This window comes from Nycticebus coucang, chromosome 22 (genome assembly GCF_027406575.1).
Source record: "Nycticebus coucang isolate mNycCou1 chromosome 22, mNycCou1.pri, whole genome shotgun sequence".
Lineage (NCBI taxonomy): Eukaryota > Metazoa > Chordata > Mammalia > Primates > Lorisidae > Nycticebus > Nycticebus coucang.
Window position 1 is genome coordinate 35,202,939 of NC_069801.1, and position 7,453 is coordinate 35,210,391.

The 7,453-nt window shown below is 52.1% G+C and overlaps 1 long non-coding RNA gene across 1 annotated transcript; it reads right to left on the reverse strand.

Moving 5' to 3' along the window:
- Positions 1–273: 273 nt before the first annotated feature.
- LOC128575585 (uncharacterized) lies at positions 274–6,841 on the reverse strand. The gene is made up of 3 exons (XR_008377037.1): positions 6,708–6,841; positions 2,747–2,872; positions 274–535 (listed from the first exon to the last, which is right to left on the reverse strand). It is a non-coding gene; the product is annotated as an uncharacterized LOC128575585 (long non-coding RNA).
- Positions 6,842–7,453: the final 612 nt, after the last annotated feature.

The following is a 7,453-nucleotide window of genomic DNA, read 5'->3' on the forward strand; positions in this document are numbered from 1 at the left end:
TCGTTCCAACTTCCATTGTATCCATCCATCCATCCATCCATCCATCCATCCATCCATCCATCCATCCATCCATCCATCCTCCATTTACTCATTTTCCCACCTATCTTTCCTTACCTCTATTCTTCCTTCTACCAATCCATCCCTCATTCCAGTGATTTTCAACCGGTGTGCTGTGAGAGTATCTTAGCTGTGCCGTGAAAATTTTTAGAAGATCATTCATTAAATTATTTTCAAAAGAAGCTCAAAGCACAGTAAGTATATTCTTTTCTTTGCTCTTTTTTTTAATGAACATAATTTAAGTGTGCCACAGAAATTTAGGGGGTGCCATGAGATGAAAAACACTGATTTAACATTTATCCATCCTTTCACCCAAACATCAACTCAACCAGACTTTCATGCGTCCGTGCTGTTTGAATGGCATGTTACACTTGTCCTTAACATTGTTGGTTATTTCCTCAGGAGATGGTGAGCTCAATGAGACATGGTCTTCTCCAGAATCCCAACTTCTGGCTGAGCACAGGCCTGTGCACATGGTCTGTGCCAAAAATTGGGGAGAAATGGAACGCACCAGATAAAGTCTGTACTTTTGCCTAGACTTCCCTCCTAATTGGGGGGGTGGGGAGGGTTATCTAGGCCCCTTTTTCTGCCTGATACCATCTTTAAATTGCTTTAACAATGAAGACTTGAGATAATCTTTCTGAATACAATGAAACAGATGGCAGGGCCCCTGGCCTATGCTCAGATGAGGAAACTGAGGGTCTAGGGAGGAGAAGTAGCTGGTCAGAGGTCCTTAGCCAGGCTCGGGTCTTAGAAATGTAGGATGTCTATATACTTTGCTCTCTGAGGTCAAGGCCCCTGTACTTGGAGAGGCTGGAACCCCAACTTTATTCTCCATCCCACTACCACCACCAGCCAAGACATGCAGCTGGGATTTTGTTCAGAGTCACACCCACACTGTTGCCTAGAACTCATGTTTTTCAAGGCGCACCCAGGGCCCCGTCAGGAGGCCGCCTTTCCCCTCTGGGAAGGGGTGAGCCACCAGGAGGCTGGGCCATGCAGGAGTATAGTACATCATTCTAGAATTAAATGTCATCTAAAAATAAGTGCCTGCTGCCTATATCATCAGGATAACTTGGTGCCCAGCAGGCAGGCAAAGCTGGGATTTCTGCTAGAATTTCAGGCCAACATTCTGGGGCAGAGGTGTGCCTGGGATATCTCCTTGCCTAAAAACCTTGGCCGTCCCACCCAGCTACTGGGAATCCTGACCTGGGAATCCACCCAAGACGGGCAAAGCTGGGTTCTGGCAGGCAGGAGGTGGTCAGAAGCTAAAGCCACTACCTGGGGCAGGCTCTGGGTGTGGGGGTGAGTCAGGGGCCAGCCCACCCTGGAACCTCTGAGGTTTGGTTGATCCAGGTGCCAACAAGATCTGGCCAAGCCAGAGGATGTGGATAAGTATTTGGGGGAGGGTTAGATCTTGTATCTATTCAAGATAGGGTATCTCCACTGCCTGCACAACCTCCTAGGGGCCTCCCACCTTGAGTCACAGGCAGAGCTAGGACTTTTCATCCAAGATATAAGATCTAACCCTCCCCCAAATACTTATCCAGCACATTCCCTGCAGCTCTTTATGGAGAAGTGCCAGGCCAGAGGTAATACAGGCAAGGGTTGGCCAGTCTGGGGTCTGGTTCTGTTGCTCACTAGCATGTGACCAAGGACACACCATGTTTTAACCTTCCTTAGTGTCAGAGGCCACATTTATCAAAGGCCTCTAAGAAGGAAAAAAAATCCTACTTCACAACTTCTGAAAATCTCTGTACCCCGTTTCCCCGAAAATAAGACAGTGTCTTATTTTAAGGTGTGCTCCCAAAGATGCTCTGGGTCTTATTTTCAGGGGACGTCTTATCTTTCCTGTAAGTAGGTCTTATTTTTGGAGGATGTCTTATTTTCGGGGAAACAGGGTAGTACAACTGACATAAAATATGGCCTGTTGCCTAGCACAGGAAGGCCACTGGCCAGGCTCTGTCCTCTCTTACTGACTTCGGCTTCCAGAGTGTGGCTTCCTTGTGGCCTGGTAAGGAGTAGTGTGTGCCTGTGTGTGTGTGTGTGGGCGCGTGTATGTGTAGGGTGTCATGAGAATTGTGCCATCTTCATGCCATGGGCCAGATCTCCACAAGTGGCTCCTCTACTTACTGCTCTGGGTCACTTGGCCCTCTCATGCAAGCAGCCACCCTGGCTTGCTTCACTCACCTAGTTTTGCTTTGGCACATCAAACAATGAATGCCACACTAGATAAGAATTGTGCTGAGATTTGGGAGGCTTCTGGGCAGAGCTGCCTTCCTATAAAAACCAGGCTTCAGATGCAAGTCTGTGGTGAGGACCTAGCCAGGCCTCAGGGTAAAGTGTCTCCCCAAGCCTCAATGCCCATCCTGGCATTGGGCCTGCTCAGGATCTGACCCTGAGCTCTCTTTTCTGCCTCATCCCACTAAAACTGGTCTGGGTGTCCAAAGTTTTAGCCCCCAAACCACAGGGCCAACCAGCCCCTGGATCCAGGGTGGGTTTTCTTGCCCCATGCCTCTGTACAAGCTGGGGCTCTTTCACCCTCTTTCCATCTTTGCATTTCTACTTGATTCACTATGCCCATCCCAAATCTTACCTGCCCAGGAAGTATCCCCAGCTCTATCCAAGATACAAGATCTAACTCTCCCCCAAATACTTATCCACATCCTCTGGGTTGGCCATATCTTACCTCTCCTATGGACAGGCCAGTGGCTGAGGGTTCTAATTCTGGGGACAAGGCCAACCTCCCTTTCCTTTTTCTTTGAGTCCCATTTTCCTTATGGATCAAGAGTGTTATCATCGTGGTTACATAGCCCTGGTGAGAATCGAGAAGAAAGACCTCATCAGTGGCAGCCATTACTATCATTGATCGCACCTAATTGCATTCTTGTTCTCACTTAATCCTTATCACAATACCCCTTTGAGTGAGGGACTTCAGACTGTGAGAGGTCAGGTACTTGATCTGCAAAGGTGGGGGCTCGAACCCAGGTATGTCTGACCTCAGGGTCAGCACTGTCCAATGCTCCCCTCCCTTTCTCTCTGGTGAGACCGGCTTCAACACTTCTCCCCTGTTCCAGATCACATACTCAATAAATATGTGCTGAATTAGAAATGGGGAGGTCAGGGAAGTTTGCCTTATGGGGTCCACTCTTCCCAAACTGCTCCCAGCCTTGGGGAGATTCCTCTGGAGCATAAGGGGACAAGATAAAGTCTTCAAGGGCTGACAGCAGCACACTGCATTTCCTGAAGCATGTGGGTCATTACGAAAGTTTTGAGATACACAAAAGTCAAGAAATGTAAGATCCACATGGTCAGAAACAAATGAAACAACACTGATAAGCCCAGCAAGTTGAAACTTGCCTGGGGGAATCACCCAGCAGGAAGACACCATTGTTACTCCTGTTTTACAGATGAGGAGCCTGAGGTTTAGGAAGGGGAAGTGGCTTGCTCAAGGTCATACAGTCATTTGATTCTAGGTCCACCTGCTTCCTACATTCTTAACAACTATCCCTGCACATATGATCCCATATGAAATTTTCATAAGATGCAGCTTATTATCACCCTTCACTTTCAGATGGATGAATTGAAGTGTTTTTTTCCAAGGTCACCCATCTAGCAAGGGAAGATTTGAGATTTGAACCCAGGTCAGTCTGAGTTCTTGGCCTCAATCTTAGAGCCAAAGAGTCCCCAAAAGCAGGTTCGGGGGACTGACCTTAAGGCCTGAGTAGAAAAAGTCCCCCCGGCCCCTGGCAGCACCTGTAGCTCAGTCGGTAGGGCACTGGCCACATAGACTCAGGCTGGTGGGTTCGACCCAGCCTGGGCCAGCTAAACAACAATGACAACTACAACAAAAAAATAGCTGGGTGTTGTGGCGGGCACCTGTACTTCTAGCTGCTTGGGAGGCTGAGGCAAGAGAATTGTCCAAGAGTTTGAGGTTGCTGTAAGCTGTGACACCACAGCATTCTACTGAGGGCGACATAGTGAGACTCTGTCTCCAAAAAAAAAAAAAAAAAGAGAGAGAGAAAGTTCCTCCATCTCTCAGCCTGGCTCCTGGGCCTTTCGCAGAGGAAATGTGGGAGCTTGGGAAGAAGGGGAGGCTTTGTACAGTGTGCTGTGTGGTGATGTCAGCGGTGACTCAGGTGGGAGGCCTCTAGGGGGTATGCAGGCAGTGGGGACAGCACAAGCCAGACCAATGCTGGGGTCTTCCAGGAAGGGGTTGGTGTAAGGCAGGGCAGAGTCACAGCAGTGAGATCAGACAGGGAGCTGGGATGGCCTGATGACCTCACACTTTCATCTGGGCCTGGCAAGGAGCCATGGGCCCAGACAGGCCTGGTAGTCACTACCTGGCAGGAGAGGTGCACCCCCTCCTCAGCTGCCTATAGACAGGGGGTGTCTGTCAGGCCAGATGGCCTCGTTTCAGGCTCCCTGGACCCCCAACTCCCCAGACTGGGGAGGCAATTGGTACAGGAGACAGATCAGGGCTAAGGGGACAGAATCTCACTGTATCCCTTGTGATGGGGACCTGGGGCAAGCACGGCCAGCTCTCTGAGCTTTGATCCCTGCTCAGTCTTATGGATTCCTATGTGGGTCTCATAAGCTGACGAGTCTTATCCAAGTCCAGGCACACAGCTGGTGCTAGGAGGAGGTGGGTGGAGGAGGGGACAGCCATTACCAGCTGGAAGCCACCAGGAAATGGAGGCTGTGGCAGATTGGCTTTGCCTGCCCTGTTCTGGTTACTTCCTGTGTGGCCCTGGGTGAGAGTCTTCTGATCTCTGGATTCAATTTCCCAATGTATCAAAGAAAATTAATAACCCTAGAACCCCAGGAAGAGACACAGGGTTCCTGTAATTTCTCACCCCCACCATGGGTCACATATTGGGGAGGAAGATAGTAGGACCCATTCCTGTGCGGTTCAGATGCACCCTCCCCATGTCTGCCCCCATCCAGCACTCCTCAAGGCTGGTGCAGAGAGGGTGACGGTTGCCAAGGTCACACAGAAGCCAGCTGAGTAGATTTACCATCCCATCCCTGAGGGGGCCTTTAGGTCTTTATCTCCCAAGATAAGAGGCCCTGAATGGGCCTGGAAAGGCCCTGTGGCTTCAGATTTGGATGAAACCTGGGGGTGGTGAGGGGAAAGCCAGAACCAGCCACTTCTGGTACCTCCTCAGCTTGAGTAAGCCAGGGGCTGTGGCTGCTTCTGAGCTCATCGCTTGCCTGCCCACCCACCTGACACACAGCCTTGAAACCCAGGCTTCTGGCACAAGGGAAGTCTGTAATAATGACCTAGTGAGAATGACAGCTGTGTGGGGAGCTGTGCCCACATGCTAACACTGTCCCTGCCTTCCTTCATTGGATCCTACAAACAGCCCTGGGAGGTGGGCTCAGATAGGTTGTATAAGCTGCCTAAGGTCACACAGCCAGGAAGAGAAGGGAAGGGTCTTCAGGCTACAAGGCTGTGCTCTCTGTCACTGTGCATCAAACATGCTGAACCCACTCTGTGGCCCAGCCCCTTTGTGGGGCTGGGGCTGTGGATCTCTGGCCTAGCTGGGATTTGGAGAAAGGGATCCCAAAGGCACCAGTACTTGCTGGGATGGGGAGGGCAAGTGGATGGCCTGCAGTTGAAGGATCTGAACCTGAGGACCAGTGTGTATTCTGTGCCTGGCTCTTTGTTGGCTAAAAGGAAGGGACAGATACAGAGCTGCAGGACCCCAGAGGAAGAAGTGACATCTATGCCTGGAGGCTTAAAGGGTTTTCCAATGGGAGAGACTTTGAGTGAGATCCTGAAGACAGACAAGGCACTCCGGGCAGAAGAATGGTACAGGTAAAAGCCCTCAGGCCTGAGAGAGCTCTGAATGCCCTGTGTGCTGGTTTGAACGGAGGACCTGGAGGCCACACCACAGGCTCTTTAAAACCAAGCCTAGAAGCTGACTGTTTCCTGACATCACAGTGGAGTCAGAAGGAAAAGGTACAGGTGGAGCCTTGCATCTGTGTCCCGGAGGCCCAGACCAGGCAGTCCCAAACCAGTCCTGGCTGGGGGGCACTGGAGGGGGTTCCTTCCACGGCCATCCTGGACTCTCAGGTAGGGAACCTGTGGCCTTTTGACTGAATCAAAATTTTACATAAAGAATCTTTTTAATAAAGGAATTTGTTTTGTAAGTCTGGATTTGGTCAAGGGGCTACACTTGGGGATCTGGAAGGCCACATGAGGCCTTGAGGCTGCTGGTGCCACACTCCTTGGCACCTGAGTACAAGGCCATCTTCTGGCCACGTCATTCCTGCAATCTCAGGACAAGAGTGTCTCTGATGAACGCAGCACCCCCAGCTCCAAAATGCTGCACATTCTCTGAAACCAGGCTGCACGGGAGAGGAGCCAGGCTGGCAGAAGGGCCCTCCCACTGCCTCATTTTCCAGCTGTGACAAACGCAAATCCCTTGGGTACAGTCCCCCAGCTGCCCTTAGAAGGCCCATTCCAGTATGGCTGGCCTTGCTTGGTCCTTCCCTATATTTTGGTCCTTCCCTGGATAACCAGGGGGCGCTGGGGACCAAGGTTTGTTGACACGAATCTCCTTTTCCCTCTTCCAGGGAGTAATACTTGGATTCTCACTTGTAATTTCCCCAAGAGCCCCTCGAGGGCGCCCTTCTGCACGCACCCACTTTACGGTAGGCAAATGAGGGCGTCGGAGGGAAGTTAGGGCCAAGTGCATCACACCGTTCCACGGACTGGTCTCAACCACCACGGGCGGCGACGGGCATGAAGGGCACCTCAAACAAGTCGGTGTCGTTGTCTCAGCTGTAAAATGGTGATTATGATGGTACTTTTCTCATAGGGTAGGGGTGAAAATTCGGTAAAATGACTCATACCAAGTGCTTGTAACTGTGCCGGGCACAGCCCCACTTGGCAGATGGAGAAACTGAGGCTGAAAGAGGAGCCGAGCGCTTCAGCCCCCCCCCAACCCCCCCGCCGGACCCTCCCTGCTCCTTTTGGGGCCCCACTCCCCCCAGCCCCCACCTCATGCCACTCTCTCTCATGCCTGTTTTGGGAAATCCTCGGGCCAGGGCGAACAACGCAAAGCGGCGCGGCGAGCGCAGTGCAGCGAGCAAGCGGCGATTCGGGCTGAAGCGCTCGGCCAGCCCTCACCTTCCAACCAATTTTGGGCAAAGCCTCAGCGGCGCGCTACGTGCCGGCGGTGAGTCAGCGCTTAGGAATGCTCAGGACGCTTTGTTCCCGGCTCCGCGGATCGACGAACGTGCTGGGACCGGGGCGCGGCAGGGCCTGACATCACCGCAGGCATCGAGGCCACGTGCGCCCCTAGTGCAGGGCAGCCCTGCCGCGGCTCCGCCTCTGGGCTCCGAGACTCCAGGAGTCCCGGGAAGCCCGGCCCCCTCCCAGGCCTCA